Consider the following 23,958-nt stretch of genomic DNA (forward strand, 5'->3'; position numbering starts at 1 on the left):
GTGGATCTCTTTTGTCGCTCAAACCAATAACACGAAAGCGAATCTTCTGAACGTGCAATCTGATAGCCGCAACTGCACCACAATACACAAGTGGTTGTAGTTGCAGCAGCGGCATATCAGCACACAGTCGAGATGCAATCTCATCATTGATTTGAGATAGAATTCCCGGAGTTGCTGGAGATGCATAGGGCCTGGGAATACCTGGTCTATGCAAAGAATCCATATCCGAGAATTCTATACACGCTCTTTGGAATTCGTCCCGAACCTCAGCGGAAACCTCAGCTGGATGGTGGAGAAGAGTGCTTCGGCGAGTACCGAAACTGTTGCCTGCAGTGCGGTGTGGTGTTATTGATACCGCCGCCTCTGTCCACATCAACTCTCGGTCACTAGTTTCCCCGATGACCTCAAGTCGAACACGTTCCCTGATGGTGGCCGGTATTGTGTCGCTGCGAGTAATAAAGCGGTACTGGTCTGCGACTGGTCTGCGACTCGCTGCACAGTCACGTGTGCGAATTGCGGGAAACGCTCGACGAATCTCTGGTGCAACAAGGGGCGGTAAGATGTTGTATCCGCCCTCGCCGTTATTTCTTAGTAGGAGCGGATGATGAAGAGGTTCATTTCTTCAGTCCATTTCATTCGCTTCCTACGCGAACCTGCTGAAGTGGTCGCCACAGATTGTGGCGAAACAGCTTCAGCAGGTGGAGCTGTGCTCCTGGTCGTCGTGGCGCCTAGACGGCGAACCGCCCCATGACAAGCGGTTTTGACGCCGTGCTGTCCATTACGAGAGCCTGACCCAGTCACCAAGTCAGACGATTTCCGCTGGTTATCCGTACTAGACCTCAAATTTCTTCTTCTTCTCATTTTTGGGGGTGCATTTTATCCCTAACTACCAGGTGTTGGGATAGCTTCCTTAGCGACTTGTAAGACTGCAAAGTTCCCGCACTTTCCTCACCTATCCCCTGAGATGCTACGGTGGCGTACAGCCATTCAGACTGAAGCTATCCATCCCTCCTCCTTTCACAACCGGGCTTGGGACCGGCTTCGGCGGAGTTATTATTATTATTATTAACATGAAAGGGAAATATACTTTGACGTGTTATGCCTTTGTTAGAGACAAAATGCCAACTTGGATATAGAATAGCTGTTTGTTTTCCAGCAGGACACCGTCCTCAAGCACACTTCCTTTGCGATACAAGAATTGTTATTGTATAATGCCCCACACCTCCACAATCGGTAAACCTTAATCTGGTTGAAAATCTGTAGTATTTGCTCGAACTCAAGGTTCATAGACGACACATCTCCCCAAAAATGATTTCCGGAACGGATCATAGGAAGCTGGGAAGGAAATGTACCCTGATTTGATTCAATATCTTTCCAATTTCATGCAGCGTTCGAATTTGGTTCACCTTCATTAGAATGAGTTCATTTTTCTTGCTGTGCTAATGCTTTTGTTGTACTCGTTGGTGTTTCTTTTGTTCCTTTTGTTCGTTTTCCTTGTGTGGAATGTATTAAGTGGGATTAAATGTTTTTTTTTGTATTGTATTTTGTGCAGTCTTTAACGTCCACTCTACTAAAACAATTTTTCACAATGTATATAAAAATATTGGTACATGGGTATATGCTAGCGCCTCTCCTAGAGTTTCTCGCAGGTTCCTGCTTTCTTCCGCGGACAGTGCCTCTGGGTCCTCTGGGATTCCATTGCAGTTTGGACAATTGGAGGAGGTGTCCTTTAAACCTTTACAAGTACTGGCGATATCCTCCATTAGAAAGAAACTGGGCAAGACTTCTTTAGCCTTTGTCCCTTTCGCAAGCGGGGCCATCACGTGATGAGTTGGACCATTTTGTTCTATCAAAACCCTGATCTGGATGAAGTCGCGAGGCTTTCAAGTCACCATCTAGCGTATCAAGTCAACGTTGTTGTGGTCACCCTTTTGGTTTTTTCCTATCGACTTCAATGTTCAAACTAACCTTGGCAAATAAATTTTCGTTGGCGTCAGTTATGTGCCTATACAATCGAAAACGTATCTCCCGCAATTTTTCCACGATCGGTGCAACTCTATATTAATCGGGAATATCCTTATTTCACTAGTCCAACGGAACATCTGCAGTTCTCCATTGGCTGATAACAATCGCCCAGTTCTTGGCAGGTCAGTGCCACTGACAGTAATAGTGCCTGTTTCATGGGGATCGGTCGAAAAAAATTCTGCTTTATTCTGATTCAATCTTAGACCGCGTTGTAGAAGGCGATCATTCCATTTTTAGACAATTTGCTCGAGTTCATCTTTGCTATTAGAGGTTAGGAACACATCATCTGCATAAAGCAGTGTATAGAGCGCTGGACACTGGATGTCCCGTGTGGCATAACAAAAACAAAGAAAAGTAGACAGAAACACGAAGTGGTTTTGATACATTCGCCATACTTCGATTTTTATTTATCGGATCGTTGTAGAGGAGTTTAACCCAGTGCACGAGTTCTCCTAGCATTAACTGTTGCAGCAGAGCATACGAGATGAGTTCGTTTGCTACACGGTCAAGAACGAGAAAGCGTTTCTCCAGATCCAGAAATACAATGTAAAAAAGGCGATGCTTTTCACTATATTCCCCCATAAGTAATCGCGCAGCGTGTATTGCGTCAATAGTTCCGCAGTTCTTGACAAACCCGGCTTGATTTACGGTTATTTGAACGATGTCGCGAACACGGTTGTCACGGGTGTTCATAGTATGAGACAGTAACCGAATTGAATGGTAATTTGAATATTCTACTGGACTACCTTTCTTTTTCCATACTGAAACGGTCGTATTTTATTGCCTGTCAGATGGTGTTCTACCCTTCTCAATAACCCGATTGAATAACTCACTAGGCCACAGTGTTGGGTCCCATCTCTTCGCTTTCCAAAGCTCAAATGCAATGTCATCAGGTCCTCGATTTCATTCGTTTTATTACTAGACTTTAATTGCGCTGACAGCTGAAATTACTCCAAATGTTGGCCGTGGTTGCGAAGCAAATTCTTCCGTTGAAATCTGCTCGAAATATTCTCGCCATCTGTCCGTCGCGGCTCGTCGATCGGTAAGCAAAGTACCCTTCTTGTCATTAACACAATAGAAGTGTTCGATATTCTGTGTGTTGGTGTCGGCTGCTGACAAGTCGATGCAGATATCTCATCATAAAGATGTTTGTTCTGGACCGCTCATGTAACAGTGATTGCTGTCTTTGCATCCCGATTGGCATTCTTGTAAATTTGCCAATTTCCAAGCGTTTTATTTTCGAGACACTTGTGGTAGAGGCGTTTCTTTTCACGGACCTTCATTTGAACGTCGTCATTCCAAAGCCAATTATCTCGGTGGATGAGTCGGCCGATGTTGAGGTGCGATGGTCTCATAGGGAATAGCTTTGCAGTCAGTAACAGTGGTAAAATGTCAACGTCTTATGAGAATATAGTTGATTTGCGTTTTACTATTTCCACTATGAAATTTAGGAAGATGCGACGATCGTTTGATGAACCATGTATTGGCAAGTACAAAATCATGGGTGTCCGCAAAATCGGCTATACGCTCGCGACCGTAATTACGTGGTCCATATCCTCTAGCGCCATGACACCTGTTGCCGTCTGCGTTTTCACCCACATGACCACTAATGTCGCCCGCAATATTTCATCAGCGAGCACGTTACAGGTCTTTTCATCGATTTCTTTAATGGCATTACGGGAGCCCTCTGAAATTCCGACACCATTTTGAGCCCGTGGGCTAGAAATATAGGAATTCATTGCCATTTTTACCGAGTTCGCGTTCTGTGTTGCAAGTTTTGGCACCAGACCATCGAGCTTCTTGCACATTCCAGAAATCAGTCATAGTTCCTTTTCGATAGCCGAGGCGTTGTTGGCGTTTCAAAATTCAAAATTTGCAAGTTGCTAGCCCACTAAGTCCACTAAGTTCGACATAAAATGGAACGACCGACCCACTGTGGAAGCTAGCAGTTCAAAAACAACTTGATGTCTTTCACAAATCACAGATAAGTCGATTAAAAAGCGCCACGACATTGGAAAAAGATGCCACGATATGCACGAGCACGAGCACTACACCATATGCAGAGTACAGTGGTTAGCGAAATTTCATATTCGCCTGGTGAAAAGAAAATCATTCATCTAAAAAATAACCCAGAAAGAAGCTTGCCTTTGTGAAAGAGCGTACTAAAAAAAGTCTTGGACTTTCGGAGCTCATTTCTGTGGTCTGGCAAAAGTTTAGGTTTGATAGAAAGCAATGTGTCTGTAAGTAACCCAAAGCAGGGCTTAAAACGTTCAACAAACATGTAACCGTCAAGCATAGTCGCGGGAATTAATTAACTTGGTGTTTCTTCTTCTTTTTCTTCAGCCTTTGTCCCGTTCACAAGCGGGGTCGGCTCGTCGTGATCGGTTCCCCATTTCGCTCTATCGAATGCCTGATCTGTGTGCAATCTCGAGGGTTTCAAATCCCCATCCAGCGTATCAAGCCACCGTTGCTTAGGTCTGCCTTTTGGTCGTTTACCATCGACTTCGACGTTCAGACCAATCTTGGCAAGTGAATTCTCGTTTGCACGAATTGCGTGACCATACCATCGAAAACGCCTCTCTCGCAACTTTTCCACGATCGGTGCAACCCCATAACGATCGCGGAGATCCTCATTTCGGATGTGATCTAAACGTGTGACGCCACTAGTCCAACGTAGCATCTTCGTCTCCATTACCGCAAGACACCGTTCATTGTCTTTTATGGTCGGCTAACACTCAAAACCATAGAGAGCGACTGGACGGACGACATTGCGGTAAATTTTAGATTTGAGACGTTCGTTGATACGTCGATCACAAAGGACACCAGTTGTGGAACGCCACTTCATCCAGGTTGCGTTAATGCGTGAAGCAATTTCATAACGCAGCTCTCCACTGGCTAATAGCGTTGATCCGAGGTATTTAAATCGCTCAGTTCTGAGCAGATCACAGCCGCTGACAGTGATTGTGCCAGTTTCATGGGGATCGGTGATCAAAAATTCAGTTTTATTTAAATTCAATCTGAGGCCGTGTTGCATGAGGCGATCATTCCATTTGTGAACAAGTTGCTCGAGATCATTTTTGCTATCAGATGCTAAGAAAACATCATCTGCATAAAGCAGTATGTAGGGCGCTGGACGTTGGATATCCCGTGTGACGGTGTCCATTATAAGAACAAAAAGGAATGATGATGAACACCAACAGAGACACGAAGCGGTTTCGATACACCCGCCATATTTCGAACTTTACTTTTCGGATCGTGGTAGAGCAATTGAACCCAGCGCACGAGCTCTTCTGGCACGAAGTGTTGTCATAAAGCATACCAGATGAGTTCGTGTGGTACACGGTCAAACGCTTTCTCTAGATCTAGAAAGGCAATGTAAAGAGGGCGATGATCTCACGGTGTTTCTCCATGAGTAACCGCGCAGTGTTTATTGCGTCAGTGGTTCCGCAGTTCTTGACAAATCCGGCTTGATTCACGGTTATTTCAACGATTTCGCGAATACGGTTGTCAAGAATGCGTTCAAAAATCTTCATGGTATGGGAAAGTAACCGGATCGGACGGTAATTTGAACATTCTGCTGGGCTACCTTTCTTCTTCCATATTGGAACAGTGGTACTTTCTTGCCAGTCAGATGGTGTTCTTCCTTCCTGAATAACCCGGTTAAAGAATTCACTGAGCCACAGTGTTGGGTCCCAGCTCTTCGCTTTCCAGAGCTCAGATGCGATGTCGTCAGGTCCTGTCGCTTTTCCCGATTTCATTTGTTTTATTGCCACCTCGACTTCATTTGCGCTGACTGGTGGAACTGCTCCAAATGTCGGCACTGATTGTGGAAGTGGAGGATGAGCAAATTCTTCAGTTGAAATCTGCTCGAAGTATTCTCGCCATCTATCCGTTGCGGCTCGACGGTTGGTAAGCAAAGTACCGTTCTTGTCATTAACACAACAGAAGTGTTCGATATCCTATGTGCGTTCATCACGGCTTTTAGCAAGTCGATACAGATCTCTCTCGCCATCCCGAATGTCCAGTTTATCGTAAAAATTTTTGAAATGGTTCGCTCGGGTGACAGCGACCGCTTTCTTTGCTTCCCGGTTGGCATTCTTATAAATTTGCCAATTAGCAGGCGTTTTATCGTCGAGAAATTTGTGGTAGAGGCGTTTCTTTTCACGGACCTTCATTTCAACATCATCATTCCAAAGCCAAGTATCTCGGTTGATGTACCGCTTACCCGGCTTGGTGACCCCGAGGGTTGCAGAGGCCGCTTTGTGGATCGTGTCTTTCATTTGGTTCCATGATTCTTCCACATTCGTAATGGTTGGCAATCGTATGAGTGAGACCGTTTCTTCTTTCTTCTTACCAAATCGCCACCATTTAATGCGCGGCGGGCCAGTGCGTTCCTCACGCTGTTTTATCAGTGGTTTAATTCGCAGGACGGCAATCAACGGCCGATGTTGAGGTGCGATGGTCTCATAGGGAACGACTTTGCAATCAGTGACAGTGGTAAAATGTTGGCGTCTTATGAGAATATAGTCGATTTGCGTTTTATTGTTCCCACTATAAAATGTGGGAAGATGAGACAATCGTTTGATGAACCATGTATTCATAAGTACATCTTCATTGCGCGCTCCGAACCCCTTTCCCCCATGGCACCTGTTACCGTCTGCCTTTTCACCCACATGACCATTAAGGTCGCCGGCAATGATTATGTAATCGTCAGCAGGCACGTAACAAGTCTTTTCATCGAGAAGTTGTCAGAAGGCATCTTTCTCGGCATCAGGTCGACCTGTCTGTGGTGCATACGCGGTGAAGAAGTGAATAGTGCGATCAGCTGATATAATGGTGAGCTTCATCAGCCGATCATCAAATCGTTCGACTTCTTTAATGGCATCACGGAAACCCTCTGAGATGGCAATGCCAACACCATACTGGGTGTGTGGGTTATCAAAATAGAGAAGTTTGTAGCCATTTTTACCGCGTTCGCGATCAATGTCACAACTTTTGGCACCAGACCATCGGGTTTCTTGCAGAGCGCAGATGTCAATGCACCTTTTCCGAAGGGTTCTTGCGAGTTCCTCGGTCTTTCCAGTTAGGGTACCAACATTTAGCGTGCAGACACGTATTTGTTTTGTTCGTTGTGTGCGGACTAACTTGCTTACGTCCTGACGCCGTCCATGATTTGTAAGAAGTTGGGAACAAGATGTGTTTGTGTGTGTTTTGCAGCTGCAATTACATACATAACATTACGATTCTTAGCTTTATTTTTTTTATCTTGCTTACGTGGGGTAAATGCTTTGGTCCTTTCACTGTATAGTCTCATATGTGTTTAGATCCTCCAACTTCCGCTTTCCTATAATTTTTTTTCGCAATAGTCAAACAATATTGATAGTCACGTTACACAATATACACATGACACAAAATGGAACAGCAGAGTTGAAAATCTTTTTTTGAGGTTTTGTGTAAAACGAAACTTAATTGAAATCGATTCACTGTCTGTCTCATGCACTGTTCTCGAAAATGGGCAAAGCGATTCGAACGAAATTTGGTGGACATATGGGAACTATGAAACATATGGTGAGTGATATAAATTTACTTCGAGTTTAAAGGGGGGCTCCCCATACATGGAAAAGGGGATGTAAAATTTGTTTTTCATCGAATACAGTCATTTGGGATATCAAATGAAAGGTTTCGATTAGTACTTCAGTTTTATTAGTTTTAACGTAAATTGTAAACTGCGCGAGTAAGGGGTAAAAATGCACACACTTATACTAAGACGGAAACTATTCAACCCAAAACTCCAAAAAAAAATCGCCAAGGTACACTTTTATGAAATCTAGGCCTCGAAATATGCCTCATTCCAAATGCCTCGAACCAAATTTGACATCAGCATAGAAGACATTGTCTCGCAAAACCGCTCACTAGCGCAAAAGTTATAGCGGTTCAAACTTACCAATTTTCCACGAAATTTCTCCAACTGAAGTCATGCAAATGAGTTCATAATTGACAATAGCATGAAATATTCAAGTCCCATTTGTGAAGACTCCACTTGTCTCCAGCCCTTTTTAAAGTTTTTTAATGGGGGTTTTTTTGGGTAAAACGCTTATATGGAATCTAAGCCTCAAAATATGCCCCATTCTGATATCTGCTCAAACAAGCTTACTAATAATATATTGTCAACTTTTGCAAATTGATTGAAAAATGCCCCTTAAGTTCATGCAGGATGCACGATCATAGATGACAGTATCGCGCATACGAATGTCCAATTTTTGTCGAAATCCGGCTATTAGTGTCAAAATTATAGCAGTTAAAACTTATCAATTTTTGTGCGAATTAACGAGTGAAATATTAAAATTCCATTCATGAAGAATCTACTTCTCCCCACTATTTTTGGGATCTAGTGTAGGTTAAGTTAGTCACTTTGTGAGAATGTGAATAATATAAATATTCCTAGTGCCAAGGCTATAAGGTTGACTATTATAAATGCAGTGCTTTCAAGATGATTTTTTTTTTATAAATGGATCTTTAAAAGATAGCGCACAGTTGAATATTTAACTATGTACCCGTGGAACTGTCACGCACTCAAAGTTCCTCACATAGGGAAACACAAAACCTCTTATACTTGAAGCGTCCAGCTTCCGGTTTCCCGACATGTTTTTTACTCAGACCTAAGTACGCTCATATAAAGATACCACTTCGTACTTTTCTCTCACATTTTTCGATACCATATTTTTTCCCTTCCGACAACACTGCATAAGCCCGCCATCCACGTTCAGTTCGGCCTGTCAGTTACTCATGAATAGTCCATTTGACCGGTGGCCGTAGCCAGGATGGGATAAATTTGGTCTATCAGTTTTGACCGTTCATGCGGCCGGTCAGCAAATGATTCGGACAACCGGCAATTCGTTAGAATGAAAGTTATGACGATATCCCAAAAAGGAAACGAAATCAGATTGACTTATTAGTTAAGTTTATTTATCGACTCTTAATTTATTCTTAAGGGGGTCATCCCATGTGTCGGATTCGCGGAATCGATTTTTTTTTTGGCATGGACAAAAATTGAAGGCAAGACTGTACATGTGTTTCGTCAAGAAACCTAAGGTTTATGTACTAGGTATAGCAGATTATTGGTCAGTTAAGGCTTTACGGCTAAAAATCGCATTCTACTTTTTAAATGCGTTTTTCACGAAACCGCATGTTGAAAATCGGCTGCCACCATAGCTCAAAATCTATCCAACGAAATTCCTTGAAATTTTCAGGACTTATTCAGAACATATTTCTACGGTCGGCAAACTAGGATAATTGCGATTCATTCAGTAGTTTTTTTTTTATTCATTTAAGAAGCCGTAAAAAAACACCAAAATTTAAAAAGAAGTTTAACACGGCACCAAAAATTTAGTTTTTAATATTTTTTAATAATCCTAGTTTGCGGACTGTAGTTAAGTCTGTACGTTAAAATGCCGTTTACTGTTTTTCTTTAAAATGATCGCAGCGCCCTCCAGCGTGGCAGCAGAAAACCACCTTTTCTGGAGATGGGTGTATAAATTGCCCTGAACAAATGATTAAGAATACTCAAGATATTAATAAATGTATGGTGAAATTTTGGATTTGTATCTTTATCCAGTTCTTCACAAAAAATTTCTAAAAAGAGCCAAAAAAACGGCCTTCACACGGGATGACCCCCTCAAGTTAAAATTTAGCTTGGTTACGCACATGCGAACAATGATATTTTATACTCACTTATGCGTAAACAGTAATTCAATATAGATATTCAATTACGTGAATGTTCCTACTTCTCATAGTCTTTGCTATACTTGTAACTAATAAGCGGATCACAAACTTCCTCAATAAATGGGGAGATCCTATTGTATATCACCCTCTCCAATACTTTTCCCTTCGGACGATGTCAAGAAAGACCCAACTGGTGTAAACAGTAACTGCTATCGTTTTCCCTTCGCATGCCTTGTGAGCAGTGGTCCTGCGCTAGAAGTTATTGCCCTAAACTGCCGTTGGGATGCCAATTTGAACGTTAAATCGGTTTATAATACAAATATTGACTTCAGAACCTGATCCCACCCATTTTAGTCATGCGCAGTAAGTTTTAACAGATAAATTACGAAAAACATATTAACGCGCCGTTTAAATTGTTATGAGTAAGAAAAGGCAGTTAGCGCCTGTGCCAACTGATTCATAGATCATGCGAAAGAAGCAATGCTGTACTCTAGATTTAGTTTGGAATGTCATTCGGAGCATGGGCATTGAACGTGCGACTGTTGATTGTATTCAGTCATTGAGCGTACACAAGTTATTTTCAACAAGGTATCTCGCTGAGGAGGGAATGTATTTTACATAACGATCATCGTAAACTGAAGTGTATAAAGCGTAATTGGTGTAGTACAGTATGAAAGTTTGCCAAAATGATTGATAATTTGAGTTTCAAAAAGCAGCATTTGCATCCTACTCGAAGTTGACGCGTTCAGTATCGTTGTGTAGACTTGCCACACATCTGTGAAAACGGCGCCTGCACCGAACCACAGTCGAATCGAAACGCGACTCGGTAGCCAGTGTGGAGAGTTGCTCTTTTTCCCGTGAATGAAAGTATCAAAAAAATCGCCGCCTCTTCGCTGCGGTTGAAAAATCGAACAGAACGTTCAGAAATCCGCGACGTAACAAGTTTTCAAATTGCTGGCGACGGTGCGAGTACCCTGGCGAAAAGATCTGCTCGCCGAGCGCCGCGTTCGTGATTCGTCTCTGGAGGGTGGAAAGATATGTGTTTGAACGCCGTCGTCGTTCTCGTCGAGTGGAAGTCAGTTTCGATGACAGTTCTGGGTCCGTGAAAAATTTACTAGAGCTGCCGCTTCGACGTCGCCGTCGTGTGAAATCTCATCTCAGACTTTTCGTACGGTTTATTTTGCGGGCAGGGAGCGTGACGCGACCCCGGGCAGGAAATCGGACCCGTGCACGGCTCAAGCGTTTGTTCGTTGGTTGAGGGCGAGGATCCCCCGCGTGAAAAGACCGTCCGCCGAGCGGCCGAGCCGAGGCTAAGCTGCAAGTGTTTTGTGTATTGCATTGGCGACATAACAGCCGAGAGTGAACCTGCGACTGTCGCCGGACCGACCGCAGATCCAAGCAGGGTGCTCCAGGGAGCCCGCGCCCCACCGGACCCAGCCGAGGCTTCGCTGGACCCTGTGGCATTTTCCCTCGGATGAATGGTAAGTTTCCCTACATTTGCCCCGCAGAAGAAAAGAGATTGCGGAGTGGAATGCGTTCTGTGGGTTTCGTGTTCCGTTGCCGCCGTCCGCCGTGGGCTGCCAGTCGAACGGAGTCGGAACGTCGTAGCGACTGTCAAACTGTGTCGTCCCGATTCTACTCGGTTCTTGGGGAACACACTCCCCGCCGGGGGCGCGGAGGGAAGGTTAAAATTAGAATTTTTCCTCTCTGCGGGCTCCGACGTAAAAATATGACGAGGAGCCTCCTAATTTTTCCCGACGTCGATACGCTTGACATTGTGTTACTTAACGAGGCTTTCTTCTATTTATCCGTCGCGACTGCGACACGGCGAAGAAGGCGAGCTGAGGTGTTGCTTGCGGTGTCCTTTGGGCGCCGCAAGAGTTTCGCACTTTACAGATCGCTTTCGCATCGATTGATTATCCGGCGAGAGCGAGGTGCTGGCGGCGGCGAAGGGTTGCCGTTTGCGGCCGTGGGCCAGCTCGTTTCGCTCGGGGTAAGTCATCTTTGTTTTGGGCAGTTTATCTTTCCGATTGTCCTTTCGTACGCGGCGTTGTTATGTCGCCGCCCCCGTGGAGATGCCTTCAAAGCTCATACGAAGTAAGGGAAATGCTCGCAGAGATGCTAATTGCTCCGGTTGATCTTGAAAAAAGTTTTATTTGATGCGCGCCGCTGATTCTGGTTCAAAACTAATTAAGTAGCCGCCAAAACCTTGAGCTTTAGAGACCCCTGTTATCAGAGTAGGTTTAGCAATAGGGTGCGTCTAAGAATGACTACAGTTTTGTTTTTTCCGGTCGATATTTTTTGCAGTTAAACAGGTGGAGACGTGTGGTGTACTCGTCACTATCAAACGAGTATTTTTTGCTTTTTGGTTCATTGGGAAAGCTATTGTGAGGAAGGGGTAGAATCTAGTAAATAAAATTTGCAGTAGGTCAGGAAAAGTCATCGCCCCCTTGCTGTCGTGTTTCACAAAAAACATCGGCAAATAAGTTGCGGTGCAAGGAGACATCCTAGAGCTGTAGGAAACTATCGAGAAATCGAATGGACAACATTCCTCCATGAGCAAACAAATGAAAGAATATAAAACTTTATTAAGGGATAGCCAGGAATTCCGTTCGACTGAAAGTTTGGAACTTTGCAATGTTTTGAGAAATACCCCTTTGACAAGACGATGGCCTTCGATCAATTGTTTCAGTTAATCTAAGTAAATAATCTCAAGATAACCCTGGCCTACCATTATTATGTTTCCAAATTTCTATTTTGACGCACAGTGATACTCTTTTTCCGGGAAAATCCAGCTGGGCTCACGTTTGTAATAGTCTTACTAGACTTTACTAGCCCACTAATATTCGGGATTATTGAAACCTCTGTCCATGAATAATTTATTTCAAGTCTGCTACTTACAGTGTCCTTTCAATTTATCGCGCTCAGATATGCAGATCCAGTTCGTAGCGTATAAGAAGAATTGCAGCTTCCCCACCCTAAAATCAGAGACCTCTTTCGTCACCAAAGAATTATTGGTCTAATTTCCGTACCCTGGCTCCAGTTTGAACTCGGGAAATGAAGTGCTTGAGAGTCTCTTCTGAAATTTTGGCGATGCGATTTGTAGGGTCTGGGGATGAGGGGATGGGGAAGTTGTAATTCTGTACGGCCCAAAAGCTCTTGGGCTCGGGATTTATTCCAGGACTAAGGCACTTCACAAGGATTTTAGGGGAGGTTAACTGAAAGTGTCACTTACGCTGTTTGTCGCAGCTCATCACTGTGCCACCATCTTGGAGGGTAAGGCTGACTTCAAAGCCTTAATAGCGGCTTGGCTGTCCGTCAAATGATTGTTATATCCGTGGGACTATAATGAGTCAGTCAATCATCGAGGAGGCCCCCATCATCACCAGTATATCCGCTTAGAATACACTGAAATCCTACGACTAGTCCATACTACCCTCATTCAAGAATACACCCGCTTCGAATTCACAATCTTTGATCTGACAATAGTGAATATTGTATCATAACCCCGCAGCAAATCGCCGGTCTCCCTTTCTGCCTTGGTTGGAAAGTCCATTTTAAAGTTTTTCTTATAGCGCCAACGCAGCTTGCACATGAGGTTATCCGTTGGCAAAGCCTAGAGGCCCCATGGTACTTCCCTGGAATGGTATTGTGCTTCGCTCCCTAGCATCCAGGGAATGTGACAATATTCCAAGATGCTGCACAATTAATTTGAATTTCCAGAAGAAGGAGCAGTGACATAAGCCGGCAGGACTGCAAACTTCAATAGTACCTCCACGTTTCCCAATGGCAATCACAACAACAATTATGGCAAAATATCAGCTAAGAGTGACAATATCTATAAGAGCTTGTATCCAATCCTCACGCTGAGAATTTATCGATTGGACTGTCATAAGATCCGCCATTTGGTAGGTTTACACGCGCGCCAGGAAAAAAGGCAGAATATAGATTAGCTAGAAGAAAACTTCGTAGCGCGATAGATAAAAGCAAAGCTCGTGGTTGGCAGAACCTAGCCATCGAGCTAAAGGGGATCCATGGGGACAGTCTTATCACCCGGAAAATCGGAGCTCTGCAGAAACCCTGCATACTACCGACCAGATTGATCGCATTGTACGGGCTTTACTCTTCAGACATCACGTTCGGCCGACAAAGCGCTTGAAAAGCCAATCAGGAGTAGCCTCGCTGAAGTGATCCGTGAATTTACTCTAAGGTAGTTCGTAGAAAACTACGGTGGATGCTTTTTTTGAAGGTGGTAGATACAGTCCATAGAGTCGCATAGTTCCCCTTATAACGCTTGATATCAGAAATGCCTTCAATCCCATATGGACAGATATGCTAGGCACATTAGGAAACTCATTCCACGTGCCGAGCTATCTCTTGCGGATGTTGAGGGATTATCTGAGAGATAGCCCTTTGCTAGAGGACCAGGGGAACATGAAGATCACGTCGGGAGTAGAATAGGATTCCATCCTAAGGTCAGACTTCTAAAATATTCCCGATAGTCTGCGAATGCTCGACATGCTAGAAGAGTCGCGCCTAGTATGCGGCCAACGTTGCAACACTTGTTGCCGGACGCACTGTTGAACGAGCACAAAGCAGACTTGACGTATTTATCCGTCGCCTAAGCGGATCTTAAATAAAAAGAGAATTCCGATCGAGCCCCCATATCAATCGGTGAATTGACTATAGAGTCAAAATCAGCGATTGGTTTAATGCTAAACTTGAAGATGAGCTTCTTCGAGCAAATCAAAGCAGCAGCGGAGAAGGGTGCAGCTGGAGTCTCGGCTTTAAATCGGATAATGGCGAATGTTGGGGTCCTATAATTTCTCTGCGAGTGGCGTGTACTTATCGTATTGTCTCAGAACCGGCCGTGATGGTAGTCACAGGTGTAATCCCTGTTGCCATCTTTGCTAAAGAATGTAATGCCCTCTACAGTCGCAAGTCGAGGACCTAAAAAAGGTGACTGCCCGTGAAGAACGGATCTCTCTTAGCAAAATGAGCCAAAAGCCAGATGGACTGCGCGGCTCATCGGCAATTTAAATCTCTGGATGAATCGAAACCTCGTCCAACTTCCTAGTGGACATGCTTGCACGGTCTCCTGATTGAGTGCTCTGCAATGGGGTGGCGGACGATACCAGTTACAATTTTTTCTCTTGTGAAAGGTGGGATCAGGGTGGTATAGAGAAACTCTGGGAACAACGGGGCCCGTGGTTAACATGGCTATGTGGACGTCATTATTACGTCTTTTTTCCATTGAAATTTTTATTCTGGTGCCGGGGGTCCCCTTTTTCACTCCCCTCTTATCAGGCCTGGATGGAGTGTATGTTGGCAGCAACTTTCTGAAGACGCAGGGAAGCTCTCCCCAAATAGCATTACCAGAGAGATGCTGAGAAGGTTTGGTAAATGTAATTGTGTTGCGCATAACGTTCATGGGGCTATTTGAAGTAGCATTTTCTTTCCTCCTCTCCCCTCCCGTTGGTGAAAGGTTCCCCGACTTGAAGGCTCACTAAGCCGGGAGATCGGGCAGGCGAGTCCGAAGTAATCTGTCAAACGGAAGCGGCCTTGAAAATCTATGAGGGTAATGGTAAGATGCGAAGTTGTGGGGCCCTGGTTTATGTCAGAATGTCCAAAGGGCTGTACCAAATTGGACGATCTTGACGCTAGACCAGGGCATCTAGAACTTTGAATTGCCGAAGAAGCAGACCGGACGCAACTCGACTGGAACGTATGGTAGCCATTCATCCCCTAAATGGAACATATGAGGTGAACTACACATACTACAGCAGAAACACCAAAATAAAAAAAATTCGATCGATGCGCTCACTGGTCTGCACATTAATGTTTTGTTGGTATTTATTCCAGTTGGACTTTTGCTTCCTGTGAGATCAGGAATTTGAATTTGGCCAAGGTCATCCAGTCGTGGATGAGAGAACAAACAGATGTGATTGGAGTGGTCGAGGTGTTTGAGGAAAGTTTTCACGGTCCAGTGAAACTACATCTTTCGGACAAGGCAACACGATGAACGTCAGCAATGACGAGAAGGTATAATATCGGCGATATACTTCCTCAGTCAGTGTTCCTCTGGGGCGGTGGGGATTTGTTATTACCTTGTATCATGGATTCGATTTAAAAATGTTAGTGAAACAGTAAACCTTGAGTTTATTATTTAATTTCTTGTGTCTTTAACGTCAGCTTGACAAGCTCAGAAAGATTAGTGCGAAGATTCGGGAACGGTGGCGGAACTGATGCATGATCGGAGCTTGTTTTAACCAAGTCATACAAATAGCTGTTATGTCAAAGTCAGTTCTTGAAAAGCCTCTTAAAATAATGCCGAACTGAGAATATTGCGTTACAACGGTTAAGAAATACTCTCGGCTGGCAAATCTGGATTTAGAAGGGAGGGTGGGTGGTGTGGTTTTTATTGTAGTTGTCCATCGTCGATTAATCTATTGGCCAATATTTCGAATTGCGTTATGGAGATGATGAGACGCTTTGAAGAATAATATTTTTTGTTTAGCTGGTATTAAGCTATAAAAAAACGCAGACTGTGGACAGTAGCCTTAAATTGGTCATTTCTTAATTTATATTTATGGTGGCAAATTAGTTTCAATAGAGGTTGGAAACGATGTAGATAACAATGTTCGCACACCGGGTACCATGGGTGCTTAGAAGGAAGTCCAATGGAAATATGTAGTGCGACAAAAATCAAGTGGCTCTGTTACCTGCAGGTAAGGTGGCGGTGCCGCATTAATCGAATCTCTTGCCATTATCACTAAACCGAAACAGTTTCTCGAGCCGGTTGATCTGAAATTGCCTTCAGGCGCTTTTTAAATCTGGTTGACTGAACGAGATATTCTTGATGATAGATGTTTCATAATTTACTTCCTGTTAATTAATGTTAAAACAAGATTTTATTTTGTTCGTTAGTTTTAATATTTTGCCTTTAAAATAGCAACTGTGATGAGTAACGCAAGGAAACTATCAACTAATGATGCTCGCCATATCCACGAATATTGAACATAATTAGTCATCACTCGCCATATCGAATGAATTAAAATAAAACAATAGTAGTGTTTACGAAAGTATAAAAGATAATAATCATTCTTTCGTGGAGAGGAGCCATCTTTTGCCTTCAAGACAGCGATTGATTTAGAGAAAAGTATACTACAAATAGCTGCTATCATCATCATTATCAACGGCGCAACAACCGGTATCCGGTCTAGGCATTAATAAGGAACTCTAGACATCTCGGTTTTGCGCCGAGGTTCTCCAACTCGATATCCCTAAACGCTGTCTGGCATCCTGACCTACGCCATTGTTCCATCTCAGGCAGGGTTTGCCTCGTCTTCGTTTCTACCATGAACATTGCCCTTATAGTCTTCCCGGGATGGATCATCCTCATCCATACCTATTAAGTGACCCGGCCACTATAACCTATTGAGCCGGGTTTTATCCACAACGTGGCGGTCATGGTATCACTCTCTATAGATTTCGTCGTTATGTAGGCTACGGAATCATCCATCCTAATGTAAGGAGTCAAAAATTCTTCGGAGGATTCTTCTCTCGAACGGGGTCCTAGATAGAAGAAGTTATCAACGGTCTCAAAGTTGTAGTCTCCTATCTTTATTCCTCCCGTTTGATCAGTGTGGTTTGATGTTGTTGGTTGGTTTTCGGTGCTGGTGTTGCCACCACATATTTTGTCTTGCCTTCATTGATGTGCAGCCCAAGACCTCACACTGCTTGCTCGATCTGGATGAAGGCAGTTAGCTACTATAGCTGCTATATTTCAGTTCCAGTTTTTGAATTCATGGAATAATGCCTCTTTGTTAGGCGTCTTCCAAAGTTTGTTCATTCTCTAATCATCTCCTAGTGTTGAGGAAGTGTTTTCCGATTTCTTGTTGACTTCATCATCATTACCCTACCTTATCGTTTCTGGGCCATTGGTTGTCGACCAGGTATCCTCCACTTGTCGAGAACATACTGTACAGTGCCACACATTTTAAACATAACTTTTTCAATCACATACTGCGTAAAAGCATTCCTGTGAAGTAGGTTCTTTGTTTTCAGTTTCGAAAATTCAATTATAATATTTACTTACATTAAGTGCAGCAACAACTAATAAGTTTTTCATTCCGTTTTTAGTGGCCAGCTCAATGATAAACGATAGTAATACGTACAGCAAATATATTCCCTGAAATTTTATTCGAAAATCTTGCGAATCTATGGTCTTTCCAAATGAGTTAGGTCCTGGCATTTTATGTGAATATCCGCCGCGTGATCTCCGGGCACTGATTGATTTGATTTAGAGTCTACACCCACAACGCTCATGAAACCCACCAGGAATTCTTCTGAGACATGTGCCCTTGAAGTGCTACCCCAATTCCGATGGTACCAGATAATCTCTAGTGAGAATTCGTGGCCCGAGGCAGTTCGGATGAGTCCCGCGCAGACCCATGTCTGATCGTCCAAAGCCTCGGAACATTCGTCTACTGCATCGTCTGCTTACTCGCCAACTCTGAGCATCAACTTTTCTATGGAGTGGAAGAAGGGGATGACTGTGTGTATCAACAGAACATCTCGAAAACATGATTGGCACATACCAAATTTCTGCTTGATGCATGTGTGCCGAACATATCAACAAAGTACAGATCATTGCCACTAAGGATTATTGCGGAATCGCTTTTTGTCGCCCTTTGCTATTTTATCTGGTTATTCAACTGGTACCACAACATCGAGATTAATTTGAGGTTGTTTCTACGTTAATTTTGTTCCTATGCCGCTACATGAGAGTAACATCTGGAACGGTTACTCGAGAGTCAGCGGTCACTTGCCTCGGTCGTCCGAACAACTATATCGGCGCAAGTTTGAGATGCTCGTAGATGTGTTGACTTCAAAGCGGAAGTGGCAATGGATGGGTCGCAATATGATAGGGTAATAATTCCATTGTTGAGTGTGGCATGCAGTGGAAGCTACTATGGAAGGATGAGCGACAGTACGGCAAGTGAATTAGCTTCTCGAAAAATCCTTGAAGAAGCTGAAACATATGGCCGGATACCGAGAACGATCCCACATCGGTGTGGTTGATTCATTATACCTCACGTAATTGGTCTACTACAAGAAGTGCATTCAAAATAAGTCGGTGATAAGAATTGAAGTTCCCATTAAAATGTCGGAACAAAAAAAAGATCAGGAACAGGATCAGAGTCAAAAATAGGTGTACTTTGATGTTGGTATGCGATAGAGCATTATCGTGCTGTGATATCGACTTTCCCATATGGCTCATCTTTGGCCAGCATGGACGAATTCCATTATAGATGATTCTTTGTCGAAACATGTGATTAACGTGAATTTTACTTAGGATATTTGCAAACGACAATTTGTTTGTTACAAGCAAGACTACTTGGATTATTCAGTCAAGAGGTAATACTTATAACTGATACTGATACGTCCGCTTTAACATTGGAGCCCAAAAAGGACGGACCACGGCATTCTGTTGAAGTGAATGTATTAACGTCACGTTAGAAGCTTTGCGCAAACCAAGATATTTGAGTGTGCTCCATAGAATAATTTTGGGAGTTCATTTGTGACATTTCGAGAGTTTGCGCCAGCCTTTCTCAGTAGCACCTATTATAATATTTACGACCACACGCTGGCGGTGTAAGGGTCGAATTGGTTGAGCGTCAGCCTCTTGACCCCTTTGCCCCGGTTTCGAATGCCCATTAGTCACGCATGTTTTGTGTTCGTCTTTTCACTGTCTAGTATGCACAGATGTTTTCGTAGATCCACCTCTGGTTCCTCAGATCGTTATCATTACAAAGATTCCAGTTATCCCTAATTATCGTGATCTCTGCTTTGAAATAAAAGCAATATCTGTATGTCGTAAAATCACCACCGATTGTCAAGGTGAGATTTGTGATTTTGCTGCCGTTTAATTTAAGCGTGTAAGCTACAAGTCTCTCCTCTCCTTTTATCGCATGTCCAAGGGTGGCTAATTGCAGTATCTCCAGGTAAAAACTGAGTCTCGCTTTCATGGCAATCACAATGCATAGGCTAATGAATCTCTGTGGCAAGATACTTTGTTGACGCTTGTTCGTACTCCATTTTAACCACCGTGCTAGTTCCAGAAATGGAATCCCCTCCTGCAAGAGATTGTGGCGAACTCCATCTGGATCCAGGTGACTTACATGGTTATATGGAGGGTATTTAGGGTTTCTTTTTCAATTCTTCTGTGTGCTCCGCTGGGTATTTGCATTATCCGAATAGGATTCACTAGGTTTTTAACGAGAGTCCTCTACTTCATAGTGGTCTCATTTCCTCATAGAATCTCATCCACGTGTTCTATTTGGTTTTCCAGATCTCTTTTTATACTGGGTAAATGTCCGGTTATATTCCTAATACCGCTCTGCCTTCTTTGCCCAGTTGAATAGTCGGTGCGTCTTCTGCCATACCTCTAACAGATTTTAATTCCGCCAGCTACACTTTGTTCGCTAACGCTTTCTTTTCATGCAAGGTAGAGATTGCCAGGTTTAGCTCATTTGAACCTACCTCGTTGTCGTTGGCGGTTTTGACCACCTCCTTGCCTCTAAAAAGTCTACAAACGATTCACTTTAAACAGTATGTCTTGGAATGAATGACTTACGCTTGGGCCATGTTTTTTTGTGTGGTAGTCTTTTCTATTTCTGCTGCCTTATTCGCAGATCAATATTTTGTGTAACCAATGTAATTGATGTAATTTGCAATTTCAGGGAAGAGTTGTTCACCCTGGGTCTGGGAGCTGCTTTCTACAATTCACTGAAATGCCCTTCAACTCAATGCTACTGGGGCGACCCCATCTTCGGCTCTCTTGGGAGAGCGGGTTCAACTGCACGGCGTAGCCAGCAATGTGATTGTTACCCCTCCTTAATATATGATCTATCCATTACCACTTCCGCCTTCTGATCAAATTGTCCACGAGTAACTGACCTCTTGTTCGAAATAATATGAGGTCAGGGTTGGCATGGACTTAGGGCATTTGAGTAACAGTGGAGTTAGCGTGCTACTCCCATATATCAAAACAGAACGAACATTACGATAGAACGGTCTCTACTTGATCTTGCGATAATTGCATTTCCAGGTTTTAGACAAGGAAGAAAGCGGATTAAGCGCTGTTATTGCTTTGCGAGGTCGTTTGCAAGGAGTTTTGAAACTTTCAGCTATCGTTCCGTTGGCAACTCTCGTGTTGTCGAGGGAGTCGCACGATTAAATAGGTTCCCCTTTATCTATCGTTCGTTCTATAGCCCTTGCTCTCCTGTAGCTTCTTCCCAGAGTAGTAATGTTCCAAACGTAGTATGGATTTGTCTGCATAGTTTTTGTTTTAACTACGGTGACAATTGCCACAGTGGGACTCACTCTGAGTTACGAAATTTATTTCATGGTGTTTGCGCTCATATCGCGGCCAGAGCTCCTTGGGGGCTCAAGGGTGGAGTTGCGCTGTGCAGCTCAGGCGCCAGACCTATTAGTTACGTCAGACGAGTCAGAGAAGCCTGGCATCCATTGAGCTTGTGCTCAGTATAAACCAGTATCGTGGTAGTAGCGACAACGGGGCTTGATTCTTTTTCTTTGGCTCGTCATGATCGGTTGCACCATTTTGTTGTATCAAGTCACCGTTATTTCGGCCGGCCTTTTCTAATAATAATAATCGTTGCCGCAACAATCAATATTGGATCAGGGCCTTCAAGTGTGTTAGAGCACTTCAATCAAGACCGTAACGATACACTACAGTACACTGTAGGAGGCAATGTGGTCAGCATTGCGCTCGTCCGAGGTTATTACCCTGATTTGATTCTCAGGTACTCATTCCCAGCTGAGCCGATTGGTATCCGGCATTCAATCACGATAACAAATCCCTCTGTCTCCAGGGAGATTTGAACCGCGTCCTTCAGCTACGACAGCCCAGCGCTCTAACCACTTGAATCATCCGGCCGACCTTTCGATGTCGATGTTCACACCAATTTTGGCAAGTGAAGTCTCCTGAGCGCGAACTACGTGACTATCATCATCATCAACGGCGCAACAACCGGTATCCGGTCTAGGCCTGCCTTAATAAGGAACTCCAGACATCCCGGTTTTGCGCCGAGGTCCACCAATTCGATATCCCTAAAAGCTGTCTGGCGTCCTGACCTACGCCATCGCTCCATCTTAGGCACGGTCTGCCTCGTCTTCTTTTTCTACCATAGATATTGCCCTTATAGACTTTGCGGACTGGATTATCCTCAACCATACGGATTAAGTGACCCGCCCACCGTAACCTATTCAGCCGGATTTTATCCACAACCGGACGGTCATAGTATCGCTCATAGATTTCGTCATTGTCGTCTATCCTCATGTAGGGGGCCAAAAATTCTTCGGAGGATTCTTCTCTCGAACGCGGCCAAGAGTTCGCAATTTTTCTTGTCCATAGCAAGAACAAAGAGGATTGATGAGGGCGGATGCGATGTCGTCAGGTCCGGTTGCTTTCCCCGATCCCATTCGTTTTATTGCTTGACTTCAGTGGCGTTGATAGGTGGAATTGGTCCAAATATCGGCTATGCTTGTGGAAGTGGAAGATGAACAAATCCTTCCGTTGAAATCTGCTCGAAATATTTCCGCCATCTATCCGTCGCGGCTCGTCGGTCGGTAAGCAAAGTAATGTTCTTGCCATTCCACGATTCGTCCACATTCGTAGTGGTTGGTATTCGCGTGAGATAATTTCTTCTTTCTTCTCACGAAATCGCAACCATTTAATGCGCAGTGGGCTAGTGCGTTTACTATACTGTATTATCAGTAAGACTGTAATCAATGGCCAATGTTAAGATGTGATGGTCTCATTGGGAACGGTTTTGCAGTCAGTGACGGTGGTAAAACATCGGCATCTTATGAGAATATAGTCGATTTGCGTTTTACTGTTCCCACTAGAAAATGTACGAAGATGAGACAATCGTTTGATGAACCATGTATTCAAAAATACAACGTCATGGGTGTCCGCAAAATCGACTATATATTCGCCACCGTCATTGTGTGCTCAAAACCCTTTTCTCCCATGGTACGTGTTGCCATCTGCCTTTTTACCTACATATCCATTTAGTTCGCCCGCCATGATGATAGTCACCAGCAGGCACGTTACAGGTCTTTGCATCGAGAAGTTGCCAGAAGCCATGTTTCTTGGCTTCAAGTCATTTGCAAGGTCGGCCTGTCTCGGATTTAACATAGTGGAATAACTAACTATATTTCATTTATCTCTTTTCTTGATGTCAGCACTTTTTTTTTGTTTTACTGAGGATAGTACAAAGTACGTTGCCTCAAACCCTTCTCCTTTACCAGGGCTTGGGATCAGCATGCTATGTAACTAATATGCCCAGTTGGTATAAATGCTGAGTCTGCGCTCAGTATAAACTAGTACCCCGGTGGTGGTAGTCACAACGGGGCTTGATTATGGTCTCTAAATCAATCCGTGTTCGAAGAGGGAGGACCATGGGATTACGAATACACGGCGGGTACTCAGTTTAAGCTCCCTGGACCTGTATGCCTACACTTCAAATTTTCCATGCTGCTGTTCTTTGTTGGTGGTTTTTTTTATCGTCATAGGCTGTATCGTATGGTCCACATGCCCGGTGATACTTTGGTAGGTTGCTCGGTACCCCAGGGAGCCATTTACACATCAGCACTGGTGGCATACCACCTTCAGATTAGGGTTTTCCGATTGCCGTATACTTTGTGATTTCCCAGGAACTCTTACTAAACCGCCGATGCCACAACAAGGTAGGTAATCAGCACAGAACAGCACATACAAAATGAATTCGGTTTCTTTTGGGTGTCTCTCGCAATTAACAAATAATGATAAACTGTGCCTTGGGATTGACGGATTTAGCCTGCAATCCGTGTTTGATAGCTGCATGAATGAATATGAAGTCATCTCTGGACTCGATAAGTATAAGTTCACCCTTAGCACGGTAAGTTTATTTGATTCTATCGCCCAGTGATCATTAAAAGGAGTAAGGGGGCTCCTGGGGCAAGTGCATCTTCGAATCTACTGTTCTTTTTCCATTATTTTTATCAAGTTCCTCCTTGCAATGTGAACGCATCAGTCCTAAGTTGGTTAATAGATTAGAAGATGAATTACACTTTACGGCTGCCCTCCTAATTTCGATCCTTTTTATATTCAATGCATTCGACAGCAAGTAATTGTCACGATGC

At 43.8% G+C, this 23,958-nt stretch overlaps 1 protein-coding gene across 1 annotated transcript in view; it reads left to right on the forward strand.

Annotated features, from left to right (window-relative positions):
- Positions 1 to 10,412: 10,412 nt before the first annotated feature.
- LOC119653191 (serine/threonine-protein phosphatase 2A 56 kDa regulatory subunit epsilon isoform) overlaps positions 10,413 to 23,958 on the forward strand; it is an 80,766-nt gene continuing 67,220 nt past the window's right edge. The window contains exon 1 of the mRNA XM_038057749.1: positions 10,413 to 11,228. The gene's annotated coding sequence lies outside the window, so the exon portion shown is untranslated. The remainder of the gene's footprint in view (positions 11,229 to 23,958) is intronic.

This window comes from Hermetia illucens, chromosome 3 (genome assembly GCF_905115235.1).
Source record: "Hermetia illucens chromosome 3, iHerIll2.2.curated.20191125, whole genome shotgun sequence".
Taxonomy (NCBI): Eukaryota; Metazoa; Arthropoda; class Insecta; order Diptera; family Stratiomyidae; genus Hermetia; species Hermetia illucens.